The sequence below is a fragment of the Lagenorhynchus albirostris genome, chromosome 6, assembly GCF_949774975.1.
Source record: "Lagenorhynchus albirostris chromosome 6, mLagAlb1.1, whole genome shotgun sequence".
Lineage (NCBI taxonomy): Eukaryota > Metazoa > Chordata > Mammalia > Artiodactyla > Delphinidae > Lagenorhynchus > Lagenorhynchus albirostris.
In genome coordinates, this window is record NC_083100.1 from 49893550 (window position 1) to 49916233 (window position 22684).

The window sequence follows — 22684 nt, forward strand, 5'->3', positions numbered from 1 at the left end:
GATTTTTTTGCCTAGTTCTGTAAAAAAAAAAAAAATGCAATTGGTAATTTGATAGGGATTGCACTGAATCTGTAGATTGCTTTGGGTAGTATAGTCATTTTCAAAATATTGATTCTTTCAATCCAAGAACATGGTATATCTCTCCATCTGTTGGTAACATCTTTAATTTCTTTCATCAGTGTCTTATACTTTTCTGCATACAAGTCTTTTGTCTCCCTAGGTTTATTCTTAGGTATTTTATTCTTTTTGTTGCAATGGTAAATGGGTGTGTTTCCTTAATTTCTCTTTCAGATTTTCCATCATTAGTGTATAGGAATGCAAGAGATTTCTGTGCACTAATTTTGTATCCTGCAACTTTACCAAATTCATTGATTAGCTCTAGTAGTTTTCTGGTGGCATCTTTAGGATTCTCTATGTATAGTATCATGTCATCTGCAAACAGTGACAGTTTTACTTCTTCTTTTCCAATTTGGATTCCTTTTATTTCTTTTTCTTCTCTGATTGCCATGGCTAGGACTTCCAAAACTATGTTGAATAATAGTGGTGAGAGTGGGCATCCTTGTCTTGTCCCTGATCCTAGAGGAAATGCTTTCAGTTTTTCACCATTGAGAATGATGTTTGCTGTGGGTTTGTCGTATATGGCCTTTATTATGTTGAAGTAGGTTCCCTCTGTGCCCACTTTCTGGAGAGTTTTTATTATAAATGGGTGTTGAATTTTGTCAAAAGCTTGTTCTGCATCTATTGAGATGATCATATGGTTTTATTCTTCAATCTGTTAATATGGTTTATCACATTGGTTGATTTATGTATATTGAAGAATCCTTGCATCCCTGGGATAAACCCCACTTGATCATAGTGTATGATCCTTTTAATGTGTTGTTGGATTCTGTTTGCTAGTATTTTGTTGAGGATTTTTGCATCTATAATCATCAATGACATTGGTCTGTAATTTTCTTTTTTTGTAGTATCTTTGTCTGGTTTTGGTATCAGGGTGATGGTGGCCTCATAGAATGAGTTTGAGAGTGTTCCTTCCTCCACAATATTTTGGAAGAGTTTGAGAAGGTTGGGGGTTAGCTCTTCTCTAAATGTTTGATAGAATTCACCTGTGAAGCCATCTGGTCCTGGACTTTTGTTTGTTGGAAGATTTTAATTGCAGTTTCAATTTCATTACTTGTGATTGTGATTGGTCTGTTCATATTTTCTGTTTCTTCCTGGTTCAGTCTTGGAAGGTTATGCCTTTCTAAGAATTTGTCCATTTCTTCGAGGTTGTCCATTTTATTGGCATAGAGTTGTTTGTAGTAGTCTCTTAGGATGATTTGTATTTCTGCGGTGTCTGTTATAACTTCTCCTTTTTCATTTCTAATTTTATTGATTTGAGTCCTCTCCCTCTTTTTCTTGATGAGTCTGGCTAATGGTTTATTAATTTTGTTTACCTTCTCAAAGAACCAGCTTTTAGTTTTATTGATATTTGCTATTGTTTTCTTTGCTTCTATTTCATTTATTTTTGCTCTGATCTTTATGATTTCTTTCCTTCTGCTAACTTTGGGTTTTGTTTGTTCTTCTTTCTCTAGTTCCTTTAGGTGTAACGTTAGATTGTTTATTTGAGATTTTTCTTGTTTCTTGAGGTAGGCTTGTATAGTTATAAACTTCCCTCTTAGAACTGCTTTTGCTGCATCCCATATGTTTCAGATTGTCATGTTTTCATTGACATTTGTCTCTAGGTTTTTTTTTATTTCCTCTTTGATTTCTTCAGTGATCTCTTGGTTATTTAGTAATGTACTGTTTAGCCTCCATGTGTTTGTGTTTTTTACATTTTTTTCCCAATAATTGATTTCTAATCTCAAAGCATTGTGGTCAGAAACAATGCTTGATATGATTTCAATTTTCTTAAATTTACTGAGGCTTGATTTGTGACCCAAGATATGATCTATCCTGGAGAATGATCCATGTGCAATTGAGAAGAAAGTGTAATCTGCTGGTTTGGGATGGAATGTCCTATAAATATGAATTAAATCTATCTGGTCTATTGTATCATTTAAGGCTTGTGTTTCCTTATTAATTTTCTGTTTGGATGATCGGTCTATTGGTGTAAGTGAGGTGTTAAGGTCCCCCACTATTATTGTGTTACTGTCGATTTCCTCTTTTAGAACTGTTAGCAGTTGCCTTATGTATTGAGGTGCTCCTATCTTGGGTGCATATATATTTATAATTGTTATATCTTCTTCTTGGATTGATCCCTTGATCATTATGTAGTGTCCTTCCTTGTCTCTCACAACAGTCTTTATTTTAAAGTCTATTTTATCTGATATGAGTATTGGTACTCCAGCTTTCTTTTGATTTCCATTTGCATAGAATATCTTTTTCCATCCCCTCACTTTCAGTCTGTATGTGTCCGTAGGTCTGAAGTGGGTCTTGTTGACAGCATGTAGATGGTTCTTGTTTTTGTATCTATTCAGCAAGCCTGTGTCTTTTGGTTGGAGCATTTAATCCATTCACGTTTAAGGTAATTATCGATATGTATGTTCCTATTACCATTTTCTTAATTGTTTTGGGTTTGTTTTTGTAGGTCCTTTTCTTCTCTTGTGTTTCCCACTTAGAGAAGTTCCTTTAGCATTTGCTGTAGAGCTGGTTTGGTGGTGCTGAATTCTCTTAGCTTTTGCTTGTCTGTGAAGCTTTCGATTTCTCCATTGAATCTGAATGAGATCCTTGCCAGGTAGAGTAATCTTGGCTGTAGGTTCTTCCCTTTCATCACTTTAAGTATATCATGCCACTCCCTTCTGGCTTGTAGAGTTTCTGCTGAGAAATCAGCTGTTAACCTTATGGGAGTTCCCTTGTTTGTTATTTGTCGTTTTTCCCTTGCTGCTTTCAATAATTTTTCTTTGTCTTTAATTTTTGCTAATTTGATTACTATGTGTCTCGGCCTGTTTCTCCTTGGGTCCTGTATGGGACTCACTGCACTTCCTGGACTTGGGTGGCTATTTCCTTTCCCATGTTAGGGAAGTTTTTGACTATAATCTCTTCAAATATTTTCTCAGGTCCTTTCTCTCTCTCTTCTCCTTCTGGGACCCCTATAATGCAAATGTTGCTGCATTTAATGTTGTCCCAGAGGTCTCTTAGGCTGTCTTCATTTCTTTTCATTCTTTTTTCTTTATTCTGTTCTGCAGCAGTGAATTCTACCATTCTGTCTTGCAGGTCATTTATCTGTTCTTCTGCCTCAGTTTTCTGCTATTGATTCCTTCTAGTGTATTTTCCATTTCAGTTATTGTATTGTTCATCTCAGTTTGTTTGTTCTCTAATTCTTCTTGATCTTTGTTAAACATTTCTTGCATCTTCTCAAACTTTGCCTCCATTCTTTTTCTGAGGTCCTGGATCATCTTCACTATCATTATTCTGAGTTCTTTTTCTGGAAGATTGCCTATCTCCATTTCATTTAGTTGTTTTTCTGGGGTTTTATCTTTTTCCTTCATCTGGTACATAGTCCTCTGCCTTTTCATCTTGTCTATCTTTCTGTGAATGTGGTTTTTCTTCCACAGGCTACAGGACTGTAGTTCTTCTTCCTTCTGTTGTCTGCCCTCTTGTGGATGAAGCTATCTAAGAGGCTTGTGGAACTTTCCTGCTGGGAGGGACTGGTGGTGGGTCAGAACTATCTTTTTTGTTCACTGTTGCATTCTAGCACTTAGAGCAATGATGGGCAAATAAGTAGGTGCTCCATAAACATTTGCTGAATTAATAAATGGGTGATTTTTACTAGTCCAAATATGTATATGAGTATAAATTTATGTATATAAAACCACTTGGGATGGGCAGAGAGGACATAAGCAAAAAATCCTCTAAAATCAAAAAGTAAATTATGTCCTGACAGAGTAACCAAAGGAAAATTATCTATAGAAGCTATAGTACTAAGAGTCCAGAAAACAGAGATGGGAGGAGAGACAGGGAAAACAGAAAAGAGGATCGCTACCTTGGGTGAAGTGCAGGTCTGCTAAGATTAATGGTTCAAGCTTCTGGCATTAATGCCTCCAGACTATACTCAATTGAATAGATAAAAGCTTCCAACAAGCTTCTCCAAAAAGGAGCAAACTCAGGGACATCTTTCATTCCCCCACACCTACCCCTAACCCCTACTAGGGGCTAAAAGGAATGTCCCAGCAGAATACTCATCTTCTAAATAGAACCCAGATCTGTGTACCCAAAGCTGAAACCTCTAACTTCTGTCAAAATGAAGCCCACAGATTGCCTGTGGACACACAGCCTGCAGCAAGCCAGCAGCAATCCAATCATATATTCTACTTTCTCTTCTTTCTCCCTTATGTTCTATATGCCAAAAAAGTGAAAGGAGAAGAGACAGTAATAAAGCTAATTGGAGAAACATTAAACTGTTTTTTACTCTCAGCTCTATCTATATCTGTCTTTAGGGTAAAACTCCTCTATGGAAATAAAGGTTTTGAAATAATATTCAAAATCCAGAGGGAGGGGGAAGATGGCGGAAGAGTAAGAGTAAGAGTAAGAGTAAGATCACCTTCCTCCCCACAGATACACCAGAAATACATCTAAACGTGTAACAACTCCTACAGAACACCTACTGAATGCTGGCAGAAGACCTAAGACCTCCCAAAAAGCAAGAAACTCCCCCACGTACCTGGGTAGGGCAAAAGAAGAAAGAATAAACAGAGACAAAAGAATACGGACGGTTTGTGCACCAGTGGGAGGGAGCCATGAAAGAGGAAAGGTTTCCACACACTAGAAGCCCCTTTGAGGGCGGAGACTGCAGGTGGCAGAGCGGGGGAGCTTCGGGACCACAGGGGAGAGTGCAGCCACATGGGTGCAGAGTGCAAAGCAGAGAGATGCCCACACAGATGATGGGTGCCGAGCGGGACTCACCAGCCCGAGAGGCTTGTCTGCTCACCCACCAGGGCGGTCGGGGCTGGGAGCTGAGGCTCGGGCTTCGGTCGGAGTGCAGGGAGAGGACTGGAAGCGTGAACACAGCCTGAAGGGGTTAGTGCACCACGGCTAGCCAGGAGGGAGTCCAGGGAAATGTGTGGACCTGCCAAAGAGGCAAGAGACTTTTTCTTCCCTCTTTGTTTCCTGGTGTGCGAGGAGAGGGTATTAAGAGCCCTACTTAAAGGAGCTCCAGAGACGGGCATGAGCCACGGCCATTGCTAACAACATGGACCCCAGAGACGGGCATGAGACGCTAAGGCTGCTGCTGCCGCCACCAAGAAGCCTGTGTGAGACCACAGGTCACGCTCCACACCTCCCTTCCAGGGAGCCTGTGCAGCCTGCCACTGCCAGGGTCCTGGGATCCAGGGACAACTTCCCCGGAAGAACACACGGTGCGCCTCAGGCTGGTGCAACATCACACCGGCCTCTGCGGCCATAGGCTTGCCCCGCACTCCGTACCCCACCCATTAGCAGAGAGGCTGCCTAAAATCATAATAAGTCCACAGACATCCCAAAGCACACCAGGTGGACCTGCCCACCAAAAAGAGAAGATCCAGCCTCATCCACCAGAACACAGGCACTAGTCCCCTCCACCAGGAAGCCTACACAACCCACTGAACCAACTTTAGCCACTGGGGACAGACACCAAAAACAATGGGAATTACGAACCTGCAGCCAGCAAAAACGAGACCCCAAACACAGTAAGATAAGCAAAATGAGAAGACAGAAAATCACACAGCAGATGAAGGAGCAAGATAAAAATCCACCAGGCCTAACAAATGAAGAGGAAATAGGCAGTCTACCTGAAGAAGAATTCAGAATAATGATAGTAAAGATGATCCAAAATCTTTGAAGTAGAATAAACAAATGCAAGAAACATTTAACAAGGACCTAGAAGAACTAAAGATGAAACAAGCAATGATGAACAACACAATAAATGAAATTAAAATTACTCTAGAAGTGATCAATAGCAGAATAACTGAGGCAGAAGAACGGATAAGTGACCTGGAAGATAAAGTAGTGGAAATAACTACTGCAGAGCAGAATAAAGATAAAACAATGAAAAGAACTGAGAACAGTCTCAGAGACCTCTGGGACAACATTAAACACACCAACATTCGAATTATAGAGGTCCCAGAAGAAGAAGAGAAAAAGAAAGGGACTAAGAAAATATCTGAAGAGATTATACTTGAAAACTTCCCTATATGGGAAAGGAAATAGTTAATCAAGTCCAGGAAGCACAGAGAGTCCCACACAGGATAAATTCGAGGAGAGACACGCCAAGACACATATTAATCAAACTGTCAAAAATTAAATACAAAGAAAATATATTAAAAGCAGCAAGGGAAAAACAACAAATAATACACAAGGGAATACCCATAAGGTTAACAGCTGATCTTTCAGCAGAAACTCTGCAAGCCAGAAGGAACTGGCAGGACATATTTAAAGTGATGAAGGAGAAAAAACCTACAACCAAGATGACTCTACCCAGCAAGGATCTCATTCAGATTTGATGGAGAAATTAAAACCTTTACAGACAAGCAAAAGCTGAGAGAGTTCAGCACCACCAAACCAACTTTACAACAACTTCTAAAGGATCTTCTCTAGGCAAGAAACACAAGAGAAGGAAAAGACCTATAATAACAAACCCCCAAAAATTAAGAAAATGGGAATAGGAACATACATATTGATAATTACCTTAAATGTAAATGGATTAAATGCTCCAACCAAAAGACACAGACTGGCTGAATGGATACAAAAACAAGACCCATATATATGCTGTCTACAAAAGACCCACTACAGACCTAGAGACACATGTAGACTGAACGTGAGGGGATGGAAAAATATATTCCATGCAAACGGAAACCAAAAGAAAGCTGGAGTAGCAATTCTCCTATCAGACAAAATAGACTTTAAAATAAAGACTTTTAGAAGAGACAAAGAAGGACACTACATAATGATCAAGGAATCGATCCAAGAAGAAGATATAACAACTGTAAATATTTATGCAGCCAACATAGGAGCACCTTAATACATAAGGTAAATACTAACAGCCATAAAAGGGGAAATCTAAAGTAACACATTCATAGTAGGGGACTTTAACACCCCACTTTCACCAATGGACAGATCATCCAAAATGAAAATAAATAAGGAAACACAAGCTTTAAATGATACATTAATCAAGATGGACTGAATTGATATTTATAGGACATTCCATGCAAAAACAACAGAATACACATTTTTCTCAAGTGCTCATGGAACATTCTCCAGGATAGATCATATCTTGGGTCACAAATCAAGCCTTGGTAAATTTAAAAAAATTGAAATCGTATCAAGTATCTTTTCCGACCACAAGGCTATGAGACTAGATATCAATTACAGGAAAAGATCTGTAAAAAATAAAAACACATGGAGGCTAAACAATACACTATTTAATAACGAAGTGATCACTGAAGAAATCAAAGAGGAAATCAAAAAATACCTAGAAACAAAAGACAATGGAGACACGACGACCCAAAATCTATGGGATGCAGCAAAAGCAGTTCTAAGAGGGAAGTTTACAGCAATATAATCCTACCTTAAAAAACAGGAAACATCTCGAATAAACAATGTAACCTTGCATGTAAAGCAATTAGAGAAAGAAGAACAACAGAACCCCAAAGTTAGCAGAAGGAAAGAAATCATAAAGATCAGATCAGAAATAAATGAAAAAGAAATGAAGGAAACAATAGCAAAGACCAATAAAACTAAAAGCTGGTTCTTTGAGAAGATAAACAAAATTGATAAACCATTAGCCAGACTCATCAAGAAAAAAAGGGAGAAGACTCAAATCAATAAAATTAGAAATGAAAAAGGAGAACTAACAACTGACACTGCAGAAATACAAAAGATCATGAGAGAGTACTACAAGAAACTCCATGCCAATAAAATGGACAACCTGGAAGAAATGGACAAATTCTTAGAAATGCACAGTCTGCCAAGACTGAACCAGGAAGAAATAGAAAATATGAACAGACCAATAACAAGCACTGAAATTGAAACTCCCTAACACCATACACAAAAATAAGCTCAAAATTGATTAAAGACCTAAATGTAAGGCCAGAAACTATCAAACTCTTAGAGGAAAACATAGGCAGAACACTCTATGACATAAATCACAGCAAGATCCTTTTTGACCCACCTCCTAGAGAAATGGAAATAAAAACAAAAATAAACAAATGGGACCTAACAAAACTTCAAACCTTTTGCACAGCAAAGGAAACCCTAAACAAGACCAAATGACAACCCTCAGAATGGGAGAAAATATTTCCAAATGAAGCAACTGACAAAGGATTAATCTCCAAAATTTGCAAGCAGCTCATGCAGCTCAATAACAAAAAAACAAACAACCCAATCCAAAAATGGGCAGAAGACCTAAATAGACATTTCTCCAAAGAAGATATACAGAGTGCCAACAAACACATGAAAGAATGTTCAACATCACTAATCATTAGAGAAATGCAAATCAAAACTACAATGAGATATCATCTCACACCAGTCAGAATAGCCATCATCAAAAAATCTAGAAACAATAAATGCTGGAGAGGCTGTGGAGAAAAGGGAACACTCTTGCACTGCTGGTGGGAATGTGAATTGGTACAGCCACTATGGAGAACTGTATGGAGGTTCCTTTAAAAAACTAAAAATAGAACTATCATATGACCCAGCAATCCCACTACTAGGCATATACCCTGAGAAAACCATAATTCAAAGAATCATGTACCAAAATATTCATTGCAGCTCTATTTACAATAGCCCGGAGATGGAAACAACCTAAGTGTCCATCATCGGATGAATGGATAAAGAAGATGTGGCACATATATACAATGGAATATTACTCAGCCATAAAAAGAAACGAAATTGAGCTATTTGTAATGAGGTGGATGGACCTAGAGTCTGTCATACAGAGTGAAGTAAGTCAGAAAGAGAAAGACAAATACCATATGCTAACACGTATATATGGAATTTAAGAAAAAAAATATCATGAAGAACATCGGGGTAAGACAGGATTAAAGACACAGACCTACTAGAGAACGGACTTGAGGATATGGGGAGGGGGAAGGGTAAGCTTTGACAAAGTTAGGGAGTGGCATGGACATATATACACTACCAAACGTAAAATAGATAGCTAGTGGGAAGCAGCCGCATAGCACAGGGAGATCAGCTTCGTGCTTTGTGACCACCTAGAGGGGTGGGATAGGGAGAGTGAGAGGGAGGGAGACGCAAGAGCGAAGAGATATGGGAACATATGTATATGTATAACTGATTCACTTTGTTATAAAGCAGAAACTAACACACCATTGTAAAGCAATTATACTCCAATAAAGATTAAAAAAAAAAATCCAATAAAAGTATATGTCATGGAAAGCTGACTACCTGAAGGTGCAAACTACTTTACCTCCAGAATCACAAATTCTGTTTCTGACACAGGCATCTTATTTTTCACTTTTCTCTCTTCTCTCTTAAAGTGGACAGTCCCCCTAGAATACAACACTCTTCCTCCTAACATTTGCCCCATCTCTACCAGCAGAAATCCCACCCATCCTTCAATGCCTAGCTCCAATTCCAAATCCCTTGGGAAGACTGCAGCATTTGGCTTTCCCTTCTTCTGACATGTCCCTTGTCCTTTTTCCTTTTCAAATGCATCATGTGTGCATTTGATACAATTTTCCATAACAGACTTGAGTCCTCCTTATCTCTGCATCCCAAAAGCACACTGAGCATAATAGCCCTGAACTGGAGGACTGTGAGGCCACAACCATGAAGGAAGCACACTTGAAAATGCAAGAAAAAGATAGTTCCAAGAAGATAAAAAGGATCTGAAGGATTTTCTAATGCCCTCATTTATATCACACGTGTGACACCCTTCCATGTTTAGAACCTCGTAGATTTTTTCAAAAATTTAAAAAATATTTATCTACCTGATTGTTGTTATTATTGTTTTTTTTTTATTACTTTGCTCTATCTTAGTAGCACTTGGAGGAAAAAGGTCAAATTTATAACCCAGACGAATTTAACTGTCTCTATTATTTTCTCCAGAAAACTTGGGAAAGAGAGTAAACTCAGTTTGCCTCTATGCTGGAGGTCTCTCTCTCTCTCTCTCTCTTTTTTTTTTTTGGCTGCACTGGGCAGCATGTGGCATCAGTGCTGGAGGTCTCACAAAAGGTGTAGGAAAAGGAATGTGGTACTGTTGCCAATACCTAAGATAGCACTTCCAGGAATGTGTACACCTCAATTCAAGGAGAGGAAACCCTTCAAGTGTAATAGAGTCAGGTTAGTAGGTAACCCTACAATTTATTGTCCAAACCAGTTTACTTTTGAAAGTGAAGGAGGCACCATTAACCATGACATCAGGCAACAGGTATTAACTGGAACTGTCCCAGGCAAACCAGAACCTATGACAAGCCTTCAAAAAGTCAGTGAACCTGAAGCTTCAGGGTACACACAGCAGGAGAGAGACCATTGTAGGTCTAAAGCAGCTCTAGCTACCTTAGAATAAATCCTCTGACAAAGCTTCCTATTGAAAGAGCCATTCAACATTCTACCACCTCTAGAAAGCTCAGCAGGAAAAAAGAAAGTGCGGAGAATGTTATGTTGAATAACCCAATCACCATGGGATTAGGAGAGTGGAAGCTACTAGAAGTCTTTGCCATCCATCAAAATCCACCTCCCACTGCTGTCATCAACAATTAGGATCAGCAAGTAACCTACCAGGATGAAGAGACCTTATTATCCAGGAGTCTCTATCTACTCTGCCATCAAGGCAGAGGTAACGACTGAGGGAGAAAGAAGAAAGCCTCCATTATCTTCCACACCAAATGAAGAAAAGAACCATAGAGATACAAAATGTTGACACTAGAAAGGGTCTTAGAGACAATCTAATCCAGATTCCCAATTTATAAATGAGGTAACTTAGCTCAGCAAGAATAAACAAAACATTTTATGTACCTAGAAGAGAAAAACATTTATGATTTCATTCATTTATTCCTTCATTCAACAAGCATGTATTGAGTACTCCCAACATGTCAGGCACTATGATAAGCACTGGGGGGTAAAAGGAGAAATAAGACATTTTCCTGCCCTTGAGTATCTGTGTATTTATAGTTTAAATGTTCTAATAATAATAATTTAAATACTGATTGTTGAGTATATCGTGAGACTATTGGGTTAATACCACTTGACAATTCTAGCCAAACGGCAAAAAGAAAAGGATTCTTAGGAATCCCTAAGTATTCTTAGGAATCCCTATTCTTATTAGGGAGAATGTGGGTAAACACTGCCACTATATGGTAACTTTGCTCAGAATTCTTGCAGTGAAAAAATGTTTAATAATAAACCTTCTTCCATTTGTCTTATTTTTCTATTCTTTCTTACCCCACGTGTACGCATCACCATATACAAAACAATGAGAATCAAATTGAAGCCTACAATATTCTTGTGTATATATACTATAAATATTGAAGTTAAAAATATACATTTCCAGATTTCCTAGAATCCTGAAGAAAACAAAGCTAACTTAATTATACTCTTTCTTTTCTATCTGTAAAACAAATGTGCCTCCAAAACCACACTAATGAATCTTTACCATTTATTCACAGAATGTCATCATGTAGAAAGATGGTCATTATGTGAAATTAGTTTAAGTAGAAGATCTTCCTAATTCGTTCATTCCTTATAGAATTTATAATAACAACCATGTGGCATTCTAAGTGTTTTGTAAGAAAGAAGGATTTGGAATTTAAATGAAATCAGTATCTAGAAGAACAATTTCAACATACCCAAATAAAACATTATTAAACCTGAAAATATTGGTTACACTCTTTCCTAGAAAACCATTTCAATTACTGAATAAAATTATTTACCATATCAATAAAGCATCCGAACCCAACACTGTGAAAAGTTTTGTTGTAGTGTGACAATTTTATTTTTTCTAACTTCATTTCTCAATATTGTAAATTCAAATTTTAATCAACAGTTTCACTAGTCTTCCATATTCAAGTATAATATGGTTTCTCCTTAAATACTCATTAAAACAAATGTTTCTTTATGTACACGTGAACAGTTCAAAATACAATGTGTCATGAAAGAGATTGAAAATAATATGAATTTCTCCAATATTGTACTTTAGTATCCAATTACAATACTAAACTGGCACATGTTTTCACAGCCTTAAATATTCTCAAACTACATTGAGCATAATGGTTTGCATTACATGAATGCTAAATTAAATGAGGATGAGGTGAGTGAAAATATATTCAGAAAATATATTCAGAAACCCCCACACCATTCCTGGTTAGTATGGTTTCTTTATGGGACAAAAGGTATTCAAATATATGGGCTTCCCCGGTGGCGCAGTGGTTGAGAGTCCGCCTGCCGATGCAGGGGACACGGGTTTGTGCCCCGGTCCAGCAAGATCCCACATGCCGTGCAGCGGCTGGGCCTGTGAGCCATGGCCGCTGAGCCTGCGCGTCCGGAGCCTGTGCTCCGCAGCGGGAGAGGCCACAGCAGTGAGAGGCCCGCGTACCGCAAAAAAAAAAAAAAAAAAAAAGGTATTCAAATATAGTCCAATACTGAAAATATTTGAGCCCCCTGTAGTTCATAGGAATAATAATGATTAAAAAAGAAAAGAATAGTATTAGCTAAAATACATTATTTCCAAAACAGAAAGAGACTCACAGACACAGAAATCAAACTTATGGTTACCAAAGGGGAGAAGAGGGTTGGAGGAAGGCTACATGGGAGACTGGGATTAACATATACACACTACTATGTATAGAATGGATAACCAACGGACCTGTGCTCTGTGTAGCACAGAGAACTATATTCAGTATTATGTAATGATCTATAAGAGAAGGGAATCTGAATAAAGAATATGTGTGTATATATATATATATATATGTATGTATATATATGTGTGTGTGTATATGGCCGAATTGCTGTGCTGTACACCTGAAACTTACACAATATTATAAATCAGCTACACTTCGATTAAAAAAATTTTTAATATAACTACCAAGTCTATACAGTGTGGCTAAGCACAGATGAAAAAAACAGTATTCTCCTGAGCAGGTTCTATACATGTTTGGGACTTCACAGACTGCAAATGGTAAGAAACATTCTAAATCATAAAACAAAATAAATATTTTATTTCACTTCATAATCATACATGTAAAAGGTCACCAGCCTAGACTGAGACTCTTAAATGTGTTTAGCTTGATTTAGCACTGGCCTTCATGCAAAACCATAGAGTGCTGTCATAGAATCAGGTCTGCTGCACACTTTGTTCATTTACTCATTAGAGGCAGGAAGAGCATAAGCACAATGTTTACAAACATGGGCTTTCAAATCATACAGACATGGGCAAAATCCTGGTCTTGTGATTTTGTACAAGTTCATCCAAGTTTCTAAACCTGTTTCCTCATTTCAAAGAGTAGCTGGATAAAATGAAACTCAGTATGCTGTTTATAATTATTGCTTATTAACAGAAATTTTATCCAGCATCAGTGTGGTAGGCAAAATAATGGCCCTCCAAAGATGTCCATTTCCTAATCTCCTGAACCTATAAGTTTGTTACCTTGTGTGGCAATGGGGAATTAAGGTTGACAATCAGCTGACCTTAAAATATGAGGGTTATCCTGGATTCTCCAGATGGGCTCAATGTAATCACAAGGGTTTTTAAAAGTGAAGGCGGGAGGGGCTTCCCTGGTAGCACAGTGGTTAAGAATCCACCTGCCAATGCAGGGGACACAGGTTCAAGCCCTGGTCCAGGAAGATCCCACGGAGCAACTAAGCCCGTGTGCCACAACTACTGAGCCTGCACTCTAGAGCCCCCGAGCCACAACTAGTGAGCCTGCGTGCTACAACTACCGAAGCCCGTGTGCTTAGACCCCGTACTCCACAACAAGAGAAGCCACTGCAATGAGAAGCCTGCGCACCGCAACAAAGAGTAGACCCCGCTCACTGCAACTAGAGAAAGCCCATGCACAGCAACAAAGACCCAACACAGCCAAAAGTAAATAAAATAAATTTTTTAAAAAGGAAGAATGTTTAAAAAAAAAAAGTGAAGGAGGGAGGGAGGCAGGATTGTTGGAGTCAGAGGGAGATGTGACTACAGAAAAACAGCCACAGAAATTCAATGTTGCTGGCTCTGAAAATGAAGCAGTGGGCCATGAGCCAAGGAATGTGGGAAGCATCTTGAAGGTGGAAGAGGCATGGGCAACGATTCTCCCTTAGAGCCTCCAGAAAGGAATGCAGCCCTGCCAACACCTTGACGTTACAGCCCAGTGAGACCAGTGCCAGATTCCTAACCTGCAAAATTGTAAGATAGTAAATTTGGGGGTTTTAAGCCACTAAATTTGAGGCAATATGTTACAGCAGCAATAGAAAGCTAACAGTATTACCTATATGGCAAGAGCTCTGCTGGGTTCTAGAGATAATGAATTAAGTAAGACACTCTAAGGATATATTTCCATCTCAATAAGTCCCATTTTATGGCCCTGGAGAAACTTATTATAGTATATAATATCATGAGTATTGCTCAGAAAAGTTCTATACCTATAGCCTTTGGCATTCTACAGACCCATATCTTGTGCCCCTTCTACTCAGGGTAAATAGTTGAAAGCAGAAATTTTGGCATAGATGAAGCTTTTGGCAGAAATAGCAAGTTGCCTGCCAAAATTCTGTCTCCCCTTCTTCCCTTACGCTTACACAATCGGTGTAGCAATGTTTCCAGCTAAAATCCTAAATTTCTAAGTTGCTCTTGCAGAAAAAGGTATCTAATGAGATGTGAGCTAAATTCTCAAGATAGAACTACATGGAAAGTTCTCTTAAGGGGATTACTTATCTGACATACACTCTTATTCCTTTCTCATTCTTTCTGCCTGGAATAAAGTAGCAATTTTGTGACCATAAGAGAATGATGATAGAAACCAAGGATAGAAATTAAGAGAGAACCCAATAATACAAGCCATGCTTAATGGAAGGGGTAACAGAATTATTGAAGGAGGCAGGGATGACATGGTGTAGTATGAACACTAGACTGCCCACATATGGAATTCTTTTACATGAGGAAAAATAAATTTTTAACTTGTTAAGCCAGCCAAAAGCAATTCCTTATGCCTTGCCTAGTATTCTTTTCTCTAGTTTTTCAAGTGAAGTTTCCTTAAAATCAGTCAGAATTTAACACTGAAAAGAGGTCACTAAATGGTGCTGGAACAAGTGGACATCCACATGAGAAAAAAATGAATCTATACCCAACCTTACAACCTCCACAAAGAAATAACTCAAAATGGGTTACAAACCTAAATGTAAAATGTAAAACTATAAAATTCCTAGAAGATAACATAGGAGAAAACCTAGGTGACCTTGGGTATGGTAAGGTCTTTTTAGATACAACACCAAAGACATGATCTACAAAAGAAATAACTGATAAGTTGGACTTGATTAAAACCAAAAACTACTGCTCTGCCAAAGATACTATCAAGTGAGTGAAAAGACAAGCCACAGAGTGAGAGAAAATACTTGCAAAAGATATATCTGGTAAAGGAATGTTATCCAAAATATACAAAGAAGCCTTAAAACTCAACAATAAGAAAGCAAACAGCCTGATTAAAAAATGGACCAAACACCTTAAAAGACACCTCTCCAAAGAAGATATTCAGGTGGCAAATAAGCATATGAATATATATTCCACATCAAATGTCATCAGGGAAATGAAAATTAAAACAGAAATGTGATACTACTACATACCTACTAGAGTGGCCAAAATCCAGGACACTGGTATTACCAACTGCTGGCAAGGGTGTAGAGCATTAGGAGCTCTCATTCATTGCTGTTGGGAATGGAAAATTATACAGCCACTTTGAAAGACAAGTTGGAGGTTTCTTACAAAACTAAACATACTTTTACCGTACCTCCAAGCAATTGTGCATTTTGGTATTGCCCAAAGGAGTTGAAAACATGTCTGCGCAAAAACCTGCACCGGGATGTTTACAGCAACTTTGTTCACAATTGCCAAGACTTAGAAGCAACCAAGATGACCTTCAGTAGGTGAATGGATAAATAAACTGTAGTACATTCAGACAACAGAATTTTATTCAGAAATGAGGTATCAGGCCATGAAAATACATGAAGGAAACGTCAATGTATATTACTAGTAAAAGAAGACATTCTGTCAGAAAGAGAAAAACAAATATCATATATTAACACGTATATGTGGAATCCGGAAAAACGGTACAGATGAACTGGTTTACTAGGCAGAAATAGAGACATAGATGTAGAGAACAAACGTATGGACACCAATGGGGAAAAGGGTGGGGGGTGGGATGAACTGGGAGATTGGGATTGACATATATACACTACTATGCATAAAACAGATAACTAATGAGAACCTGCCGTATAGCACAGGGAACCCCACTTTGCTGTACAGTAGAAACTAACACAACATTGTAAAACAACTATACCCCAATTAAAGAGAAAAAAAAGAAGCCATTTTGAAAAGGCTACATACTGTATGATTACAACTATATGACACTCTGGAAAAGGCAAAACTGTGGAGACAATAAAAAATTAGTGGTTTGCAGGGGTTAGGAGGGAGGGAAGAATTAACAAGCTGAGTACAGTACTACTCTGTCTGACACTATAATGGTGGATACATGTCATTATAAATATGTCCCAACCCATAGAATATACAACATCAAGAGTGAACCCTAATGTAAAGTATGGAGTTTGGGTGATAATGATGTGTCAACATAGATTCATCAGTTGCAACAACTGTACCACTCTGGTTGGGGATGTTGATAATAGGGGAGATTATGCATGTGTTGGGGTGAAGGAAGTATATGGGAAATCTCTATATATTCTGCTCAATTTTTTGCCTTTTTTCTCAGTTTATTTATGTCATTATAAAGATTTATATATAGAGACATATAGATATAGATATATATAAAGATTTTATTTTTTGAGCAGTTTCAGGTTTACAGCAAAATTAAAAACTACTATTTCTTTCATGGATCTTGCCTTTAGCATTATATCTAAAAAGTCATTACCATACCTATGACAATGTTATCTTCTAGGAGTTTTATAGTTTTGCATTTCACATTTAGTTTTGTGATCCATTTTGAGTTAGTTTTTGTAAAGGGTGTATGTTTAGATTCACTTGTTTACATGTGGATGTCCAGTTGTTCCAACACCATTTGTTGAAAAAATTATCTTTGCCCCAATACATTACCTTTGCTCCTTTGTCAAAGATCATTGACTATTTTGATATGAGTCTCTTTCTGGGTTCTATATTCTGTTCTATTGATCTATTTGTCTGTTCTTTCACCAATATCACACTGTCTTGATTACTGTAGCTTTATAGTAAGTCCCGAAATCAAGTAGTGTCAGTGCTCCAATTATCTTCTTCTCTTTCAATATTCTGTTGGCTCTTCTGGGTTTTTTGCCACCACATAAAAACTTTAGAATCAGTTTGTTGATAACCACAAAATAATTTGCTGAGATTTTGATGGGGATAGGTCAACTTAAGAAGAACTAACATCTTGACAATATTGAGTCTTCTTAACTATGAACATGGAATATCTTTCTATTTATTTAGTTCTACCTTGATTTCATTCATTAGTTTTGTATCTTTTTCTTATACAGATCTTGTCCATATTTTGTTAGATTTATACCTAAAGATTTCATTGGAGAGGGGGTGCTAGTATAAACAGTATTGTGTTTTTAATTTCAAATTCCACTTATTCATTGCTGGTATATAGGAAAGCAGCTGACTTTTGTACATTAACCTTGTATCCTGCAACCTTGCTATAATCACTGATCAGTTCCTGGAGTGTTTTTATTGATTCTTTTGGATTTTATACATAGATGATCATGTCACCTACAAACACAGTTTCATTTCTTTCCTCCCAATCTATGTACGTTTTATTGCCGTTAACGGTCTAATTGAATTAACAAGAACTTCCAGCATGATGTTGAAAAGAATTAATGAGAGGGGACACCTTTGCCTTGCTTCTGATCTTAATTAGAAAGCTTCAAGTTTCTCACCATTAAGTATGACATTAGCTGTAGTTTTTTTGTAGATAGTCTTTATCAAGTTGAATAAGCTCCCGTTAATTCCTAGTTTAATGGAAATTTTTATCATGAATGGATACTGGATTCTGTCAAATACTTTTTCTGCATCAATTGATATAATCATGTGATTTTTCTTCCTTAGCCTGTTGATGTGATAGATTACATTAATTGATTTTTATTTTTTTTTATTTTTAAAAAAAGAAAAAGAAATCAGTTTTGATTGTACTTTTTTTTTTTTAACATCTTTATTGGAGTATAATTGCTTTACAATGGTATGTTAGTTTCAGCTTCACAACAAAATGAATCAGTTACATATATACATATATTCACATATCTCTTCCCGCTTGCGTCTCCCTCCCTCCCATCCTCCCTATCCCACCCCTCCAGGCGGTCACAAAGCACCGAGCTGATCTCCCTGTGCTATGCGGCTGCTTCCCACTAGCTATCTACCTTACGTTTGGTAGTGTATATATGTCCATGCCTCTTTATCGCTTTGTCACCGTTTACCCTTCCCCCTCCGCATAGCCTCAAGTCCATTCTCTAGTAAGTCTGTGTCTTTATTCCTGTTTCACCCCTAGGTTTTTCATGACATTTTTTTTTCTTAAATTCCATATATATGTGTTAGCATACGGTATTTGTCTTTCTCTTTCTGACTTACTTCACTCTGTATGACAGACTCTAGGTCTATCCACCTCATTACAAATAGCTCAATTTCGTCTATTTTTATGGCTGAGTAATATTCCATTGTATATATGTGCCACATCTTCTTTATCCATTCATCTGATGATGGACACTTAGGTTGTTTCCATCTCCGGGCTATTGTAAATAGAGCTGCAATGAACATTTTGGTACATGACTCTTTTTGAATTATGGTTTTCTCAGGGTATATGCCCAGTAGTGGGATTGCTGGGTCATATGGTAGTTCTATTTGTAGCTTTTTAAGGAACCTCCATACTGTTCTCCACAGTGGCTGTATCAATTTACATTCCCACCAACAGTGTAAGAGGGTTCCCTTTTCTCCACACCCTCTCCAGCATTTATTGTTTCTAGATTTTTTGATGATGGCCATTCTGACTGGTGTGAGATGATATCTCATTGTAGTTTTGATTTGCATTTCTCTAATGATTAGTGATGTTGAGCATTCTTTCATGTGTTTGTTGGCACTCTGTATATCTTCTTTGGAGAAATGTCTATTTAGGTCTTCTGCCCATTTTTGGATTGGGTTGTTTGTTTTTTTGTTATTAAGCTGCATGAGCTGCTTATAAATTTTGGAGATTAATCCTTTGTCAGTTGCTTCATTTGCAAATATTTTCTCCCATTCTGAGGGTTGTCTTTTGGTCTTCTTTATGGTTTCCTTTGTTGCGCAAAAGCTTTTAAGTTTCATTAGGTCCCATTTGTTTACTTTTGTTTTTATTTCCATTTCTCTAGGAGGTGGGTCAAAAAGGACCTTGCTGTGATTTATGTCATAGAGTGTTCTGCCTATGTTTTCCTCTAAGAGTTTGATTTGTATGGAAACACAAAAGACCCCGAATAGCCAAAGCAATCTTGAGAACGAAAAATGGAGCTGGAGGAATCAGGCTTCCTGACTTCAGACTATACTACAAAGCTACAGTCATCAAGACAGTATGGTACTGGCACAAAAACAGAAATATAGATCAATGGAACAGGATAGAAAGCCCAGAGATAAACCCACGCACATATTGTCACCTTATCTTTGACAAAGGAGGCAGAAATGTACAGTGGAGAAAGGACAGCCTATTCAATAAGTGGTGCTGGGAAAACTGGACAGCTACATGTAAAAGTATGAGATTAGATCACTCCCTAACACCATACACAAAAATAAGCTCAAAATGGATTAAAGACCTAAATGTAAGGCCAGAAACTAATTGATTTTTAAATGTTGAACCAGCCTTGCATTCCTGGGATAAAGCCCACCTAGTTGTGGTGTATAATTATTTTTATACATTGTATTTGTATTCTTCCTTAAATGTTTGGTAGAGTTCACCAGTGAACCCATCTGGGCCTGGTGATTTCTGTTTTGGAAAGTTATAAATTATTGATTCAGTTTTTTAAATAGATATATGCCTAATCAGATCATCTATCTCTTCTTGTGTGAGTCTTGACAGCTTACATATTTCAAGGAATTGGTCCTTTTCATTAAGGATATCAAATTTGTGGGCACTGAGTTGTTCATAATATTCCTTTATTAGCATTTTAATGTCCTTGGGATCTGTAGTGATGTCTTCTCTTTCAAATCAGATAATAGTAATTTGTGTCCTTTCTTTTTTTCTCAGTTTGCCTGGCTGAGGCTTATTGATTTGACTTGATCTGTTCAAAGAACAAGTTTTCGGTTTTATAAATTTTCTCTATTGACTTGCTGTTTTCAATTTCATTGATTTATGCTCTAGTTCTTATTATTTCTTTTCTTCTGCTTACTTTGGATTTAATATGCTCTCCTTTCTCAGTTTCCTAAGGTGGAAACTTACACTATTGACTTCAGATTTTTCTTTTCTAATATATGCATTCAACACTATAAACCTCCTTCAAGCACTGTTTTTATTGCATGTCACAAATTTTGTTTAGTTCACTTAGTTCAAAATACGTTTTTTGTGAAAAGGAACAGGTGAAATAATAAGTATAATTCAAAATATGATTTTGAATATGCATTACAGTAATTTTTGAACAAGTACTTGATTATAGCATAAGAATCAAATATGGAATACTTAAGAGGGAAAGAAAATGAGCTGCCCAGCTACACAATGAGGAATAAGTTGCTAAGTATGTGTCAAACAGAAAAAATATGTAGAACGTAGTAGTCCACAAAATATCAACAAAAGCAATGGCATATCGTAAGAAATGCTAGATAAATCTCATCAAATTCTAAGCTTGAACAGAATCTTTTTTGTTTCAGTTGTACAACATAATGGTTTGATATTTGTATATATTTTGAAATGATCACCATAATAAGTCCAGTTGAAATCCATCACCATACATTGTTACAATTTTTTTCTTGTGATGAAAACTTTTAAGATTTACTTTCTTAGCAATTTTCAAATGTACAATAGAGTATTATTAACTACAGTCACCTTACTATACACCCCTGTGATGTTTGTTTTATAGCTGGAAGTTGTACTTTATAACCCCCTTCACCCATTTTGCCCACCCCTCACATTCTGGCAATCACCAATCTGCTCTCTGTATTTATGAGCTCAGTTTTGTTGTTGTTTAGATTTTTGTTTTTAGATTCCATAAATGAGATCATATGGTAATCGTCTTCCTGTCTAACTTATTTCACTTAGCATAATACCCTCAAGATCCATCCATGTTGTCATAAATAGCAAGATTTCATTCTTTTTTATGGCTGAATAATATTCCATTGAATATATATCCAATATATATATCACAATTTCTTTATCTATTCATCCATCGATAGACATTTAGGTTGCTTCCTTATCTTGGCTATTACAAATAATGCTGCAGTGAACATGGGGTGCATATAGCTTTTTGAATCAGTGTTTTTATTTTTTTCAGATAAATACCTAGAAGTGGAATTCCTGGATCATACGGTAGTTCTACTTTTAATTTTTTGAGGAAACTCCATACTGTTTTCTATAGTGGCTGTACCAATTTACATTCCCACCAACAGTACACAAAGATTCCCTTTTCTCTATACCCTCAGCAACACTTGTTATTTCTTGTCTTTTTGATAATAGTCATTCTAACAGCTATGAGGTAATACCTCATTGTAGTTTTTTTTTTAATAAATTTATTTATTTATTTAGGGCTGTGTTGGGTCTTCATTTCTGTGCAAGGGCTTTCTCTAGTTGCGGCGAGCGGGGGCCACTCTTCATCGTGGTACGTGGGCCTCTCACTGTCGCGGCCTCTCTTGTTGCGGAGCACAGGCTCCAGACGTGCAGGCTCTGTAGTTGTGGCTCATGGGCCCAGTTGCTCCGCGGCATGTGGGATCTTCCCAGACCAGGGCTCGAACCCATGTGCCCTGCATTGGCAGGCAGATTCTCAACCACTGCACCACCAGGAAAGCCCCTCATTGTGGTTTTGATTTGCATTTCCCTGATGATTAATGGTGTTGAGCACCTTTTCATGTACCTGTTGGCCATCTTCATGTCTTCTTTTGAAAAATGTCTTTTCAGATCTTCAGCCCATTTTTAAATTGGATTGTTTGTTTTTTTTGCTATTGAGTTGTATAAGTTCTTTATATATTTTGGATGTTAACCCCCATCAGATATATGATTTGCAAATATTTTCTCCCACTCTGTAAGTTGCCTTTTCACTTTCTTGATGGTTTCCTTTGCTGTGCAGAAGTTTTTTAGTTTGATGTAGTTCTGCTTGTTTGTTTTTGCTTCTGCTGCCTTTCCTTTCGGTGTCAAATCTAAAAAGTCATTGCCAAGACCAATGTCAAGAGATCACCATCTATGTTTTCTTCTAGAAATTTTATCATTTCAGGTCTTACATTCATGTCTTTTGCCTATTTTGAGTTAATTTTTGTGTATAGTGTAAGATAGTGGTCTAGTTTCATTCTTTAGCATGTGGCTGTCCAGTTTTTCTAAAAGCACTTATTGAATAGACTATCCTTTCTCCATTGTATATGCTTGGTCTCTTTGTCATAAATTAA